Source organism: Panulirus ornatus, chromosome 11 (assembly GCF_036320965.1).
Source record: "Panulirus ornatus isolate Po-2019 chromosome 11, ASM3632096v1, whole genome shotgun sequence".
In the NCBI taxonomy this organism is placed as follows: Eukaryota; Metazoa; Arthropoda; class Malacostraca; order Decapoda; family Palinuridae; genus Panulirus; species Panulirus ornatus.
In genome coordinates, this window is record NC_092234.1 from 61549531 (window position 1) to 61567764 (window position 18234).

The following is an 18234-nucleotide window of genomic DNA, read 5'->3' on the forward strand; positions in this document are numbered from 1 at the left end:
TCAGGAGATTGTATGGGCATTACTTACAGGGACGGATTGCAGATAACTGGAAAATGTATAGGTGATCAAAAGGAACATGTAGGGGTTGAAAAATAGGGCAAATGAGAGTTAGGGTGAGCATATATCATTAAACTTCAGGAAGAACAAGAATATGTTTCTGAAGAAAGTTAATAGTGTGAGAAAAACAAGAGAACAGATGGGAGCATCGGTGAAAGCAGCAAATTAGTAAGTGATAATAGGTAGGAATGAGGTGAGGAGGAGACTGTGTAAGTGTTTTGAAAGAGAGTTGAATATGCTTGATGATTGAGTGACAGATGTAGAGTGTTTGGGTCGGGCAGGTATGGGAAGTGAGACAGTCAAGGAAAGGGTTTTGGTGAAGAGTGAAAAGGTGGTGAAAGCCTTGAATAAGATGAAATGGGGCTAAGCAGCTGGAATGGATAAATTGCAGTTGAATTTCTTAAGACAGGGGGTGATTGTGTTTTTAATTGGTTAGTTATAATGTATGCATGGATAGATCATGGTAAGGTGCTTGAAGATCGGTGGAACGTATGTGCAGTGTAATTGTTTAAAGGTAAGGGGGACAAAGGTGAGTGCTTGAATTACAGAGGTATGAGTTTCTTGACTGTATTGGGTAAGGTTTATGGGAGACTGGTGATGGAGAGGGTGAAGACAAGTATAGAGCATCAGCTTGTGAAGGAACAATTCAGTTTCAGGAATGATAGAGGATGTACGGATCTGGTGTTTGCTTTGAAGAGTGTGTTTGAGAAATACTCGGGAAAAAGAAGGATTTGTATGTGGCATTTATTTACCTAGAGAAAGCGTGTGATAGGGTTGATTAAGCTCCATATGGAAGGACTCATGAATATATATATATATTTTTTTTTTTCATACTATTCGCCATTTCCCGCGATAGCGAGGTAGCGTTAAGAACAGAGAACTGGGCCTTTGAGGGAATATCTTCACCTGGCCCCCTTCTCTGTTCCTTGTTGTGGAAAAAAAAAAAAAAACGAGAGGGGAGGATTTCCAGCCCCCCGCTCCCTTCCCTTTTAGTCGCCTTCTACGACACGCAGGGAATACGTGGGAAGTATTCTTTCTCCCTTATCCCCAGGGATATATATATATATATATATATATATATATATATATATATATATATATATATATATATATATTTTTGGAAAGAGGGGCAAGTATGAAGTCTGTCGGGGATGAGAGAGCTTGGGAAGTGAGTCAGTTGTTGTTCGCTGATGATACAGCGCTGGTGGCTGATTCATGTGAGAAACTGCAGAAGCTGGTGACTGAGTTTGGTAAAGTGTGTGAAAGAAGAAAGTTAAGAGTAAATGTGAATAAGAGCAAGGTTATTAGGTACAGTAGGGTTGAGGGTCAAGTCAATTGGGAGGTAAGTTTGAATGGAGAAAAACTGGAGGAAGTAAAGTGTTTTAGATATCTGGGAGTGGATCTGGCAGCGGATGGAACCATGGAAGCGGAAGTAGATCATAGGGTGGGGGAGGGGGCGAAAATCCTGGGAGCCTTGAAGAATGTGTGGAAGTCGAGAACATTATCTCAGAAAGCAAAAATGGGTATGTTTGAAGGAATAGTAGTTCCAACAATGTTGTATGGTTGTGAGGTGTGGGCTATGGATAGAGTTGTGTGCAGGAGGATGGATGTGCTGGAAATGAGATGTTTGAGGACAATGTGTGGTGTGAGGTGGTTTGATCGAGTAAGTAACGTAAGGGTAAGAGAGATGTGTGGAAATAAAAAGAGCATGGTTGAGAGAGCAGAAGAGGGTGTTTTGAAATGGTTTGGGCACATGGAGAGAATGAGTGAGGAAAGATTGACCAAGAGGATATATGTGTCGAAGGTGGAGGGAACGAGGAGAAGTGGGAGACCAAATTGGAGGTGGAAAGTTGGAGTGAAAAAGATTTTGTGTGATCGGGGCCTGAACATGCAGGAGGGTGAAAGGAGGGCAAGGAATAGAGTGAATTGGATCGATGTGGTATACCGGTGCTGACGTGCTGTCAGTGGATTGAATCAGGGCATGTGAAGCGTCTGGGGTAAACCTTGGAAAGCTGTGTAGGTATGTATATTTGCGTGTGTGGACGTATGTATATACATGTGTATGGGGGTGGGTTGGGCCATTTCTTTCATCTGTTTCCTTGCGCTACCTTGCAAACGCGGGAGACAGCGACAAAGCAAAAAAAAAAAAACCATGGAAAGCTGTGTAGGTATGTATATTTGCGTGTGTGGACGTATGTATATACATGTGTATGGGGGGGGGGGTTGGGCCATTTCTTTCGTCTGTTTCCTTGCGCTACCTCGCAAACGCGGGAGACAGCGACAAAGTATAATAAAAAAAAAATATATATATATATATATATATATATATATATATATATATATATATATATATATATATATATATATATATATATATATATATTTATTTTGCTTTGTCGCTGTCTCTGTCTGCAAGGAAGCAGACGAAAGAAATGGCCCAACCCACCCCCATACACATGTATATACATACATGTCCACACACGCAAATATACCTACCTATACATCTCAATGTACACATATATATACACACACAGACACATACATATATATCCATGCACACAATTCACACTGTCTGCCTTTTATTCATTCCCATCACCACCTCGCCACACATGGAAATACCATCCCCCTCCCCCCCCCCTCATGTGTGCGAGGTAGCGCTAGGAAAAGACAACAAAGGTCCCATTCGTTCACACTCAGTCTCTAGCTGTCATGCAATAATGCCCGAAACCACAGCTCCCTTTCCACATCCAGGCCCCACACAACTTTCCATGGTTTACCCCAGACGCTTCACATGCCCTGATTCAATCCACTGACAGCACGTCAACCCCGGTATACCACATCGATCCAATTTACTCTATTCCTTGCCCGCCTTTCACCCTCCTGCATGTTCAGGCCCCGATCACTCAAAATCTTTTTCACTCCATCTTTCCACCTCCAGTTTGGTCTCCCACTTCTCCTCGTTCCCTCCACCTCCGACACATATAACCTCTTGGTCAATCTTTCCTCACTCATTCTCTCCATGTGCCCAAACCATTTCAAAACACCCTCTTCTGCTCTCTCAACCGCGCTCTTTTTATTTCCACACATCTCTCTTACCCTTACATTACTTACTCGATCAAACCACCTCACGCCACACATTGTCCTCAAACATCTCATTTCCAGCACATCCACCCTCCTGCGCACAACTCTATCCATAGCCCACGCCTTGCAACCATACAACATTGTTGGAACCCCTATTCCTTCAAACATAGCCATTTTTGCTTTCTGAGATAATGTTCTCGACTTCCACACATTCTTCAAGGCTCCCAGGATTTTCGCCCCCTCCCCCACCCTATGATTCACTTCAGCTTCCTTGGTTCCATCCGCTGCCAGATCCACTCCCAGATATCTAAAACACTTTACTTCCTCCAGTTTTTCTCCATTCAAACTTACCTCCCAATTGACTATATATATATATATATATATATATATTTGTATGGGTTTTCAGAAAAGAAGAGTGAATGTTGGGGTGAAGAGGGTGGTGAGAGTAAGTGAGCTTGGGAAGGAGACCTGTGTGAGGAAGTACCAGGAGAGACTGAGTACAGAATGGAAAAAGGTGAGAACAATGGAAGTAAGGGGAGTGGGGGAGGAATGGGATGTATTTAGGGAATCAGTGATGGATTGCGCAAAAGATGCTTGTGGCATGAGAAGAGTGGGAGGTGGGTTGGTTAGAAAGGTTAGTGAGTGGTGGGATGAAGAAGTAAGAGTATTAGTGAAAGAGAAGATAGAGGCATTTGGACGATTTTTGCAGGGAAAAAATGAAATTGAGTGGGAGATGTATAAAAGAAAGAGACAGGAGGTCAAGAGAAAGGTGCAAGAGGTGATAAAAAAGGGCAAATGAGAGTTGGGGTGAGAGAGTATCATTAAATTTTAGGGAGAATAAAAAGATGTTCTGGAAGGAGGTAAATAAAGTGCGTAAGACAAGGGAGCAAATGGGAACTTCAGTGAAGGGCGCAAATGGGGAGGTGATAACAAGTAGTGGTGATGTGAGAAGGAGATGGAGTGAGTATTTTGAAGGTTTGTTGAATGTGTTTGATGATAGAGTGGCAGATATAGGGTGTTTTGGTCCAGGTGGTGTGCAAAGGGAGAGGGTTAGGGAAAATGATTTGGTAAAAAGAGAAGAGGTAGTGAAAGCTTTGCGGAAGATGAAAGCCGGCAAGGCAGCAGGTTTGGATGGTATTGCAGTGGAATTTATTAAAAAAGGGGGTGACTGTATTGTTGACTGGTTGGTAAGGTTATTTAATGTATGTATGACTCATGGTGAGGTGCCTGAGGATTGGCGGAATGCGTGCATAGTGCCATTGTACAAAGGCAAAGGGGATAAGGGTGAGTGCTCAAATTACAGAGGTATAAGTTTGTTGAGTATTCCTGGTAAATTATATGGGAGGGTATTGATTGAGAGGGTGAAGGCATGTACAGAGCATCAGATTGGGGAAGAGCAGTGTGGTTTCAGAAGTGGTAGAGGATGTGTAGATCAGGTGTTTGCTTTGAAGAATGTATGTGAGAAATACTTAGAAAAGCAAATGGATTTGTATGTAGCATTTATGGATCTGGAGAAGGCATATGATAGAGTTGATAGAGATGCTCTGTGGAAGGTATTAAGAATATATGGTGTGGGAGGAAAGTTGTTAGAAGCAGTGAAAAGTTTTTATCGAGGATGTGAGGCATGTGTACGTGTAGGAAGAGAGGAAAGTGATTGGTTCTCAGTGAATGTAGGTTTGCGGCAGGGGTGTGTGATGTCTCCATGGTTGTTTAATTTGTTTATGGATGGGGTTGTTAGGGAGGTAAATGCAAGAGTTTTGGAAAGAGGGGCAAGTATGAAGTCTGTTGGGGATGAGAGAGCTTGGGAAGTGAGTCAGTTGTTGTTCGCTGATGATACAGCGCTGGTGGCTGATTCATGTGAGAAACTGCAGAAGCTGGTGACTGAGTTTGGTAAAGTGTGTGGAAGAAGAAAGTTAAGAGTAAATGTGAATAAGAGCAAGGTTATTAGGTACAGTAGGGTTGAGGGTCAAGTCAATTGGGAGGTGAGTTTGAATGGAGAAAAACTGGAGGAAGTGAAGTGTTTTAGATATCTGGGAGTGGATCTGGCAGCGGATGGAACCATGGAAGCGGAAGTGGATCATAGGGTGGGGGAGGGGGCGAAAATTCTGGGGGCCTTGAAGAATGTGTGGAAGTCGAGAACATTATCTCGGAAAGCAAAAATGGGTATGTTTGAAGGAATAGTGGTTCCAACAATGTTGTATGGTTGCGAGGCGTGGGCTATGGATAGAGTTGTGCGCAGGAGGATGGATGTGCTGGAAATGAGATGTTTGAGGACAATGTGTGGTGTGAGGTGGTTTGATCGAGTGTGTAACGTAAGGGTAAGAGAGATGTGTGGAAATAAAAAGAGCGTGGTTGAGAGAGCAGAAGAGGGTGTTTTGAAGTGGTTTGGGCACATGGAGAGAATGAGTGAGGAAAGATTGACCAAGAGGATATATGTGTCGGAGGTGGAGGGAACGAGGAGAAGAGGGAGACCAAATTGGAGGTGGAAAGATGGAGTGAAAAAGATTTTGTGATCAGGGCCTGAACATGCAGGAGGGTGAAAGGAGGGCAAGGAATAGAGTGAATTGGAGCGATGTGGTATACCGGGGTTGACGTGCTGTCAGTGGATTGAATCAAGGCATGTGAAGCGTCTGGGGTAAACCATGGAAAGCTGTGTAGGTATGTATATTTGCGTGTGTGGACGTATGTATATACATGTGTATGGGGGGGTTGGGCCATTTCTTTCGTCTGTTTCCTTGCGCTACCTCGCAAACGCGGGAGACAGCGACAAAGTATAATAAAAAATAATAAAATATATATATATATATATATATATATATATATATATATATATATTATCCCTAGGGATAGGGGAGATAGAATACTTCCCACGTATTCCCTGCGTGTCTTAGAAGGCGACTAAAAGGGGAGGGAGCGGGAGGCTGGAAATCCTCCCCTCTCTTTTTTTTTCCAAAAGAAGAAACAGTGAAGGGGGCCAGGTGAGGATATTCCCTCAAAGGCCCAGTCCTCATCCTCTGTTCTTAACGCTACCTCACTAATGCGGGAAATGGCGATTAGTATAAAAAAAAAAGAAAAAAAAAATATATATATATATATATATATATATATATATATATATATATATATATATATACATATATATATATATATATATATATATATATATATATATATATATATATATATATATATATACACATATATATATATATATATATATATATATATATATATATATATATATATATATATATATATATTATTTATTTATATTTTATTATACTTTGTCGCTGTCTCCCGCGTTTGCGAGGTAGCACAAGGAAACAGACGAAAGAAATGGCCCAACCCCCCCCCCATACACATGTATATACATACGTCCACACACGCAAATATACATACCTACACAGCTTTCCATGGTTTACCCCAGACGTTTCACATGCCCTACTTCAATCCACTGACAGCACGTCAACCCCGGTATACCACATCACTCCAATTCACTCTATTCCTTGCCCTCCTTTCACCCTCCTGCATGTTCAGGCCCCGATCACACAAAATCTTTTTCACTCCATCTTTCCAACTCCAATTTGGTCTCCCACTTCTCCTCGTTCCCTCCACCTCCGACACATATATCCTCTTGGTCAATCTTTCCTTACTCATTCTCTCCATGTGCCCAAACCATTTCAAAACACCCTCTTCGGCTCTCTCAACCATGCTCTTTTTATTTCCACACATCTCTCTTACCCTTACGTTACTTACTCAATCAAACCACCTCACACCACACATTGTCCTCAAACATCTCATTTCCAGCACATCCACCCTCCTGCGCACAACTCTATCCATAGCCCACTCCTCGCAACCATACAAAATTGTTGGAACCACTATTCTTTCAAACATACCCATTTTTGCTTTCCGAGATAATGTTCTCGACTTCCACACATTCTTCAAGGCTCCCAGGATTTTCGCCCCCTCCCCCACCCTATGATCCACTTCCGCTTCCATGGTTTCATCCGCTGCCAGATCCACTCCTAGATATCTAAAACACTTTACTTCCTCCAGTTTTTCTCCATTCAAACTTACCCCCCAATTGACTTGACCCTCAACCCTACTGTACCTAATAACCTTGCTCTTATTCACATTTACTCTTAACTTTCTTCTTCCACACACTTTACCAAACTCAGTCACCAGCTTCTGCAGTTTTTCACATGAATCAGCCACCAGCGCTGTATCATCAGCGAACAACAACTGACTCACTTCCCAAGCTCTCTCATCCACAACAGACTTCATACTTGCCCCTCTTTCCAAAACTCTTGCATTCACCTCCCTAACAACCCCATCCATAAACAAATTAAACAACCATGGAGACATCACACACCCCTGCCGCAAACCTACATTCACTGAGAACCAATCACTTTCCTCTCTTCCTACACGTACACATGCCTTACATCCTCGATAAAAACTTCTCACTGCTTCTAACAACTTGCCTCCCACACCATGTATTCTTAATATCTTCCACAGAGCATCTCTATCAACTCTGTCATATGCCTTCTCCAGATCCATAAATGCTACATACAAATCCATTTGTATATATATATATACATACACATACATACGCACATATACACACACACACACATATACATATATATACATATATGAAGGAAGTGAAGTGTTTTAGATATCTGGGAGTGGATCTGTCAGCGGATGGAACCATGGAAGTGGAAGTGGATCATAGGGTGGGGGAGGGGGCGAAAATTTTGGGAGCCTTGAAAAATGTGTGGAAGTCGAGAACATTATCCCGGAAAGCAAAAATGGGTATGTTTGAAGGAATAGTGGTTCCAACAATGTTGTATGGTTGCGAGGCGTGGGCTATGGATAGAGTTGTGCGCAGGAGGATGGATGTGCTGGAAATGAGATGTTTGAGGACAATGTGTGGTGTGAGGTGGTTTGATCGAGTAAGTAACGTAAGGGTAAGAGAGATGTGTGGAAATAAAAAGAGCGTGGTTGAGAGAGCAGAAGAGGGTGTTTTGAAGTGGTTTGGGCACATGGAGAGAATGAGTGAGGAAAGATTGACCAAGAGGATATATGTGTCGGAGGTGGAGGGAACGGGGAGAAGAGGGAGACCAAATTGGAGGTGGAAAGATGGAGTGAAAAGGATTTTGTGTGATCGGGGCCTGAACATGCAGGAGGGTGAAAGGAGGGCAAGGAATAGAGTGAATTGGAGCGATGTGGTATACAGGGGTTGACGTGCTGTCAGTGGATTGAATCAAGGCATGTGAAGCGTCTGGGGTAAACCATGGAAAGCTGTGTAGGTATGTATATTTGCGTGTGTGGACGTGTGTATGTACATGTGTATGGGGGGGGTTGGGCCATTTCTTTCGTCTGTTTCCTTGCGCTACCTCGCAAACGCGGGAGACAGCGACGAGGTATAAAAAAAAAAAAAAAAAAAAACATATGAAAAATGTAAGAAATAATTTAGAAAACTGAAACTTCTAGCTTGAAATGAAATGAAAAAATGAATGTCACATAATGGTTCAACCTCTGGCTATGGAAAAGGGAAATGTATAATTTATTTACACAAACGTCAATAGTAGTTCTCATCAATTTAACCACTGTATCATACTGCCTGGTCCACTTCTCTTATCATGAAACAGGAATATTGGCTTATGATGTTTCTCAATTTTCTTCATTACACAAAGTACAACCATATCTTGGATACATGAGGGTAGGTAGTTGGTCATCTGCCATAATAAAGCCTTGACAGACCAAAAATTTATCTGGACCTCAACTTTTCCAGTACATTTATGAAAAACACCTTTTTGCTTTCCATCTCTATCACTTTGAAAACAAAAAAAAAAAGAGAATAAGCTTCAATGTCTAAGCTACATTTTTTCCAGTTTCACTATTTTCTTGTCAGAGCACCATGTATGAAAACTATCACTCCAGTAACACAACTATAAACATTTACCTCCCCTTTAAAAAAGTTCTGGGGAAGTCTATCTCGATACACTGCGGGACACTCTACCACCTGGCGAGGTTTGTGTTGCAATGGTTCTTGATTCACAAGCGTAGTAGCATCACTGGTGGGCGGAAGAACCACAGCGAGGATCACACATACATATATATATATATATATATATATATATATATATATATATATATATATATATATATATATATATATATCTTTTTTCTTTTCTTTCAAACTATTCGCCATTTCCCGCATTAGCGAGGTAGCATCAAGAACAGATGACTGAGCCTTTGAGGGACTACCCTCACCTGGCCCAATTCTCTGTTCCTTCTTTTGGAAAAAAAAAAAAAAAAAAAAAAAAAAAAAAAAAAACGAGAGGGGAGGATTTCCAGCCCCCCGCTCCCTCCCCTTTTAGTCGCCTTCTACGACACGCAGGGAATACGTGGGAAGTATTCTTGCTCCCCTATCCCCAGGGATAAATAAAGTGCGTAAGACAAGGGAGCAAATGGGAACTTCAGTGAAGGGCGCAAATGGGGAGGTGATAACAAGTAGTGGTGATGTGAGAAGGAGATGGAGTGAGTATTTTGAAGGTTTGTTGAATGTGTTTGATGATAGAGTGGCAGATATAGGGTGTTTTGGTCGAGGTGGTGTGCAAAGTGAGAGGGTTAGGGAAAATGATTTGGTAAACAGAGAAGAGGTAGTGAAAGCTTTGCGGAAGATGAAAGCCGGCAAGGCAGCAGGTTTGGATGGTATTGCAGTGGAATGTATTAGAAAAGGGGGTGACTGTATTGTTGACTGGTTGGTAAGGTTATTTAATGTATGTATGACTCATGGTGAGGTGCCTGAGGATTGGCGGAATGCGTGCATAGTGCCATTGTACAAAGGCAAAGGGGATAAGAGTGAGTGCTCAAATTACAGAGGTATAAGTTTGTTGAGTATTCCTGGTAAATTATATGGGAGGGTATTGATTGAGAGGGTGAAGGCATGTACAGAGCATCAGATTGGGGAAGAGCAGTGTGGTTTCAAAAGTGGTAGAGGATGTGTGGATCAGGTGTTTGCTTTGAAGAATGTATGTGAGAATTACTTAGAAAAGCAAATGGATTTGTATGTAGCATTTATGGATCTGAAGACATATGATAGAGTTGATAGAGATGCTCTGTGGAAGGTATTAAGAATATATGGTGTGGGAGGAAAGTTGTTAGAAGCAGTGAAAAGTTTTTATCGAGGATGTAAGGCATGTGTACGTGTAGGAAGAGAGGAAAGTGATTGGTTCTCAGTGAATGTAGGTTTGCGGCAGGGGTGTGTGATGTCTCCATGGTTGTTTAATTTGTTTATGGATGGGGTTGTTAGGGAGGTAAATGCAAGAGTTTTGGAAAGAGGGGCAAGTATGAAGTCTGTTGTGGATGAGAGAGCTTAGGAAGTGAGTCAGTTGTTGTTCGCTGATGATACAGCGCTGGTGGCTGATTCATGTGAGAAACTGCAGAAGCTGGTGACTGAGTTTGGTAAAGTGTGTGGAAGAAGAAAGTTAAGAGTAAATGTGAATAAGAGCAAGGTTATTAGGTACAGTAGGGTTGAGGGTCAAGTCAATTGGGAGGTGAGTTTGAATGGAGAAAAACTGGAGGAAGTGAAGTGTTTTAGATATCTGGGAGTGGATCTGTCAGCGGATGGAACCATGGAAGCGGAAGTGGATCATAGGGTGGGGGAGGGGGCGAAAATTCTGGGGCCTTGAAGAATGTGTGGAAGTCGAGAACATTATCTCGGAAAGCAAAAATGGGTATGTTTGAAGGAATAGTGGTTCCAACAATGTTGTATGGTTGCGAGGCGTGGGCTATGGATAGAGTTGTGCGCAGGAGGATGGATGTGCTGGAAATGAGATGTTTGAGGACAATGTGTGGTGTGAGGTGGTTTGATCGAGTGAGTAACGTAAGGGTAAGAGAGATGTGTGGAAATAAAAAGAGCGTGGTTGAGAGAGCAGAAGAGGGTGTTTTGAAGTGGTTTGGGCACATGGAGAGAATGAGTGAGGAAAGATTGACCAAGAGGATAAATGTGTCGGAGGTGGAGGGAACGAGGAGAAGAGGGAGACCAAATTGGAGGTGGAAAGATGGAGTGAAAAAGATTTTGTGTGATCGGGGCCTGAACATGCAGGAGGGTGAAAGGAGGGCAAGGAATAGAGTGAATTGGAGCGATGTGGTATACAGGGGTTGACGTGCTGTCAGTGGATTGAATCAAGGCATGTGAAGCGTCTGGGGTAAACCATGGAAAGCTGTGTAGGTATGTATATTTGCGTGTGTGGACGTGTGTATGTACATGTGTATGGGGGGGGGGTTGGGCCATTTCTTTCGTCTGTTTCCTTGCGCTACCTCGCAAACGCGGGAGACAGCGACAAAGTATAAAAAAAAAAAAAAAAAAAAATATATATATATATATATATATTTATTTTGCTTTGTCGCTGTCTCCCGCGTTTGCGGGGTGGTGCAAGGAAGCAGACGAAAGAAATGGCCCAACCCACCCCCATACACATGTATATACATACATGTCCACACACGCAAATATACCTACCTATACATCTCAATGTACACATATATATACACACACAGACACATACATATATATCCATGCACACAATTCACACTGTCTGCCTTTTATTCATTCCCATCACCACCTCGCCACACATGGAAATACCATCCCCCTCCCCCCCTCTCATGTGTGCGAGGTAGCGCTAGGAAAAGACAACAAAGGTCCCATTCGTTCACACTCAGTCTCTAGCTGTCATGCAATAATGCCCGAAACCACAGCTCCCTTTCCACATCCAGGCCCCACACAACTTTCCATGGTTTACCCCAGACGCTTCACATGCCCTGATTCAATCCACTGACAGCACGTCAACCCCGGTATACCACATCGATCCAATTTACTCTATTCCTTGCCCGCCTTTCACCCTCCTGCATGTTCAGGCCCCGATCACTCAAAATCTTTTTCACTCCATCTTTCCACCTCCAGTTTGGTCTCCCACTTCTCCACCTCCAGTTTGGTCTCCCACTTCTCCTCGTTCCCTCCACCTCGGACACATATATCCTCTTGGTCAATCTTTCCTCACTCATTCTCTCCATGTGCCCAAACCATTTCAAAACACCCTCTTCTGCTCTCTCAACCACGCTCTTTTTATTTCCACACATCTCTCTTACCCTTACATTACTTACTCGATCAAACCACCTCACGCCACACATTGTCCTCAAACATCTCATTTCCAGCACATCCACCCTCCTGCGCACAACTCTTTCCATAGCCCACGCCTTGCAACCATACAACATTGTTGGAACCCCTATTCCTTCAAACATAGCCATTTTTGCTTTCTGAGATAATGTTCTCGACTTCCACACATTCTTCAAGGCTCCCAGGATTTTCGCCCCCTCCCCCACCCGATGATTCACCTCCACTTCCATGGTTCCATCCGCTGCCAGATCCACTCCCAGATATCTAAAACACTTTACTTCCTCCAGTTTTTCTCCATTCAAACTTACCTCCCAATTGACTATATATATATATATATATATATATATATATATATTTGTATGGGTTTTCAGAAAAGAAGAGTGAATGTTGGGGTGAAGAGGGTGGTGAGAGTAAGTGAGCTTGGGAAGGAGACCTGTGTGAGGAAGTACCAGGAGAGACTGAGTACAGAATGGAAAAAGGTGAGAACAATGGAAGTAAGGGGAGTGGGGGAGGAATGGGATGTATTTAGGGAATCAGTGATGGATTGCGCAAAAGATCCTTGTGGCATGAGAAGAGTGGGAGGTGGGTTGGTTAGAAAGGTTAGTGAGTGGTGGGATGAAGAAGTAAGAGTATTAGTGAAAGAGAAGAGAGAGGCATTTGGACGATTTTTGCAGGGAAAAAATGCAATTGAGTGGGAGATGTATAAAAGAAAGAGACAGGAGGTCAAGAGAAAGGTGCAAGAGGTGATAAAAAAGGGCAAATGAGAGTTGGGGTGAGAGAGTATCATTAAATTTTAGGGAGAATAAAAAGATGTTCTGGAAGGAGGTAAATAAAGTGCGTAAGACAAGGGAGCAAATGGGAACTTCAGTGAAGGGCGCAAATGGGGAGGTGATAACAAGTAGTGGTGATGTGAGAAGGAGATGGAGTGAGTATTTTGAAGGTTTGTTGAATGTGTTTGATGATAGAGTGGCAGATATAGGGTGTTTTGGTCGAAGTGGTGTGCAAAGGGAGAGGGTTAGGGAAAATGATTTGGTAAAAAGAGAAGAGGTAGTGAAAGCTTTGCGGAAGATGAAAGCCGGCAAGGCAGCAGGTATGGATGGTATTGCAGTGGAATTTATTAAAAAAGGGGGGTGACTGTATTGTTGACTGGTTGGTAAGGTTATTTAATGTATGTATGACTCATGGTGAGGTGCCTGAGGATTGGCAGAATGCATGCATAGTGCCATTGTACAAAGGCAAAGGGGATAAGAGTGAGTGCTCAAATTACAGAGGTATAAGTTTGTTGAGTATTCCTGGTAAATTATATGGGAGGGTATTGATTGAGAGGGTGAAGGCATGTACAGAGCATCAGATTGGGGAAGAGCAGTGTGGTTTCAGAAGTGGTAGAGGATGTGTAGATCAGGTGTTTGCTTTGAAGAATGTATGTGAGAAATACTTAGAAAAGCAAATGGATTTGTATGTAGCATTTATGGATCTGGAGAAGGCATATGATAGAGTTGATAGAGATGCTCTGTGGAAGGTATTAAGAATATATGGTGTGGGAGGAAAGTTGTTAGAAGCAGTGAAAAGTTTTTATCGAGGATGTAAGGCATGTGTACGTGTAGGAAGAGAGGAAAGTGATTGGTTCTCAGTGAATGTAGGTTTGCGGCAGGGGTGTGTGATGTCTCCATGGTTGTTTAATTTGTTTATGGATGGGGTTGTTAGGGAGGTAAATGCAAGAGTTTTGGAAAGAGGGGCAAGTATGAAGTCTGTTGGGGATGAGAGAGCTTGGGAAGTGAGTCAGTTGTTGTTCGCTGATGATACAGCGCTGGTGGCTGATTCATGTGAGAAACTGCAGAAGCTGGTGACTGAGTTTGGTAAAGTGTGTGGAAGAAGAAAGTTAAGAGTAAATGTGAATAAGAGCAAGGTTATTAGGTACAGTAGGGTTGAGGGTCAAGTCAATTGGGAGGTGAGTTTGAATGGAGAAAAACTGGAGGAAGTGAAGTGTTTTAGATATCTGGGAGTGGATCTGGCAGCGGATGGAACCATGGAAGCGGAAGTGGATCATAGGGTGGGGGAGGGGGCGAAAATTCTGGGGGCCTTGAAGAATGTGTGGAAGTCGAGAACATTATCTCGGAAAGCAAAAATGGGTATGTTTGAAGGAATAGTGGTTCCAACAATGTTGTATGGTTGCGAGGCGTGGGCTATGGATAGAGTTGTGCGCAGGAGGATGGATGTGCTGGAAATGAGATGTTTGAGGACAATGTGTGGTGTGAGGTGGTTTGATCGAGTGTGTAACGTAAGGGTAAGAGAGATGTGTGGAAATAAAAAGAGCGTGGTTGAGAGAGCAGAAGAGGGTGTTTTGAAGTGGTTTGGGCACATGGAGAGAATGAGTGAGGAAAGATTGACCAAGAGGATATATGTGTCGGAGGTGGAGGGAACGAGGAGAAGAGGGAGACCAAATTGGAGGTGGAAAGATGGAGTGAAAAAGATTTTGTGTGATCGGGGCCTGAACATGCAGGAGGGTGAAAGGAGGGCAAGGAATAGAGTGAATTGGAGCGATGTGGTATACCGGGGTTGACGTGCTGTCAGTGGATTGAATCAAGGCATGTGAAGCGTCTGGGGTAAACCATGGAAAGCTGTGTAGGTATGTATATTTGCGTGTGTGGACGTATGTATAGACATGTGTATGGGGGGGTTGGGCCATTTCTTTCGTCTGTTTCCTTGCGCTACCTCGCAAACGCGGGAGACAGCGACAAAGTATAATAAAAAATAATAAAATATATATATATATATATATATATATATATATATATATATATATATATATATATATATATATATATATATATATATTATCCCTAGGGATAGGGGAGATAGAATACTTCCCACGTATTCGCTGCGTGTCTTAGAAGGCGACTAAAAGGGGAGGGAGCGGGAGGCTGGAAATCTTTTTCCAAAAGAAGAAACAGTGAAGGGGGCCAGGTGAGGATATTCCCTCAAAGGCCCAGTCCTCATCCTCTGTTCTTAACGCTACCTCACTAATGCGGGAAATGGCGATTAGTATAAAAAAAAAAAAAAAAAAAATATATATATATATATATATATATATATATATATATATATATATATATATATATATATATATATATAAAAATATATATATATATATATTATTTATTTATATTTTATTATACTTTGTCGCTGTCTCCCGCGTTTGCGAGGTAGCGCAAGGAAACAGACGAAAGAAATGGCCCAACCCCCCCCCCCCCCCCATACACATGTATATACATACGTCCACACACGCAAATATACATACCTACACAGCTTTCCATGGTTTACCCCAGACGTTTCACATGCCCTACTTCAATCCACTGACAGCACGTCAACCCCAGTATACCACATCGCTCCAATTCACTCTATTCCTTGCCCTCCTTTCACCCTCCTGCATGTTCAGGCCCCAATCACACAAAATCTTTTTCACTCCATCTTTCCAACTCCAATTTGGTCTCCCACTTCTCCTCGTTCCCTCCACCTCCGACACATATATCCTCTTGGTCAATCTTTCCTTACTCATTCTCTCCATGTGCCCAAACCATTTCAAAACACCCTCTTCGGCTCTCTCAACCATGCTCTTTTTATTTCCACACATCTCTCTTACCCTTACGTTACTTACTCAATCAAACCACCTCACACCACACATTGTCCTCAAACATCTCATTTCCAGCACATCCACCCTCCTGCGCACAACTCTATCCATAGCCCACTCCTCGCAACCATACAAAATTGTTGGAACCACTATTCCTTCAAACATACCCATTTTTGCTTTCCGAGATAATGTTCTCGACTTCCACACATTCTTCAAGGCTCCCAGGATTTTCGCCCCCTCCCCCACCCTATGATCCACTTCCGCTTCCATGGTTCCATCCGCTGCCAGATCCACTCCTAGATATCTAAAACACTTTACTTCCTCCAGTTTTTCTCCATTCAAACTTACCCCCCAATTGACTTGACCCTCAACCCTACTGTACCTAATAACCTTGCTCTTATTCACATTTACTCTTAACTTTCTTCTTCCACACACTTTACCAAACTCAGTCACCAGCTTCTGCAGTTTTTCACATGAATCAGCCACCAGCGCTGTATCATCAGCGAACAACAACTGACTCACTTCCCAAGCTCTCTCATCCACAACAGACTTCATACTTGCCCCTCTTTCCAAAACTCTTGCATTCACCTCCCTAACAACCCCATCCATAAACAAATTAAACAACCATGGAGACATCACACACCCCTGCCGCAAACCTACATTCACTGAGAACCAATCACTTTCCTCTCTTCCTACACGTACACATGCCTTACATCCTCGATAAAAACTTCTCACTGCTTCTAACAACTTGCCTCCCACACCATGTATTCTTAATACCTTCCACAGAGCATCTCTATCAACTCTATCATATGCCTTCTCCAGATCCATAAATGCTACATACAAATCCATTTGTATATATATATATATACATACACATACATACGCACATATACACACACACACACATATACATATATATACATATATGAAGGAAGTGAAGTGTTTTAGATATCTGGGAGTGGATCTGTCAGCGGATGGAACTATGGAAGCGGAAGTGGATCATAGGGTGGGGGAGGGGGCGAAAATTTTGGGAGCCTTGAAAAATGTGTGGAAGTCGAGAACATTATCCTGGAAAGCAAAAATGGGTATGTTTGAAGGAATAGTGGTTCCAACAATGTTGTATGGTTGCGAGGCGTGGGCTATGGATAGAGTTGTGCGCAGGAGGATGGATGTGCTGGAAATGAGATGTTTGAGGACAATGTGTGGTGTGAGGTGGTTTGATCGAGTAAGTAACGTAAGGGTAAGAGAGATGTGTGGAAATAAAAAGAGCGTGGTTGAGAGAGCAGATTGGGGAAGAGCAGTGTGGTTTCAGAAGTGGTAGAGGATGTGTAGATCAGGTGTTTGCTTTGAAGAATGTATGTGAGAAATACTTAGAAAAGCAAATGGATTTGTATGTAGCATTTATGGATCTGGAGAAGGCATATGATAGAGTTGATAGAGATGCTCTGTGGAAGGTATTAAGAATATATGGTGTGGGAGGAAAGTTGTTAGAAGCAGTGAAAAGTTTTTATCGAGGATGTAAGGCATGTGTACGTGTAGGAAGAGAGGAAAGTGATTGGTTCTCAGTGAATGTAGGTTTGCGGCAGGGGTGTGTGATGTCTCCATGGTTGTTTAATTTGTTTATGGATGGGGTTGTTAGGGAGGTAAATGCAAGAGTTTTGGAAAGAGGGGCAAGTATGAAGTCTGTTGGGGATGAGAGAGCTTGGGAAGTGAGTCAGTTGTTGTTCGCTGATGATACAGCGCTGGTGGCTGATTCATGTGAGAAACTGCAGAAGCTGGTGACTGAGTTTGGTAAAGTGTGTGGAAGAAGAAAGTTAAGAGTGAATGTGAATAAGAGCAAGGTTATTAGGTACAGTAGGGTTGAGGGTCAAGTCAACTGGGAGGTGAGTTTGAATGGAGAAAAACTGGAGGAAGTGAAGTGTTTTAGATATCTGGGAGTGGATCTGGCAGCGGATGGAACCATGGAAGTGGAAGTGGATCATAGGGTGGGGGAGGGGGCGAAAATTCTGGGGGCCTTGAAGAATGTGTGGAAGTCGAGAACATTATCTCGGAAAGCAAAAATGGGTATGTTTGAAGGAATAGTGGTTCCAACAATGTTGTATGGTTGCGAGGCGTGGGCTATGGATAGAGTTGTGCGCAGGAGGATGGATGTGCTGGAAATGAGATGTTTGAGGACAATGTGTGGTGTGAGGTGGTTTGATCGAGTGAGTAACGTAAGGGTAAGAGAGATGTTTGGAAATAAAAAGAGCGTGGTTGAGAAAGCAGAAGAGGGTGTTTTGAAGTGGTT

The 18234-nt window shown here is 42.7% G+C and overlaps 1 protein-coding gene across 2 annotated transcripts in view; it reads left to right on the forward strand.

The window, feature by feature from the left end:
- The window catches only part of LOC139751593 (probable protein phosphatase 2C T23F11.1), a 185199-nt gene that overhangs the window by 145449 nt on the left and 21516 nt on the right, over positions 1-18234 (forward strand). The window lies entirely within an intron of this gene.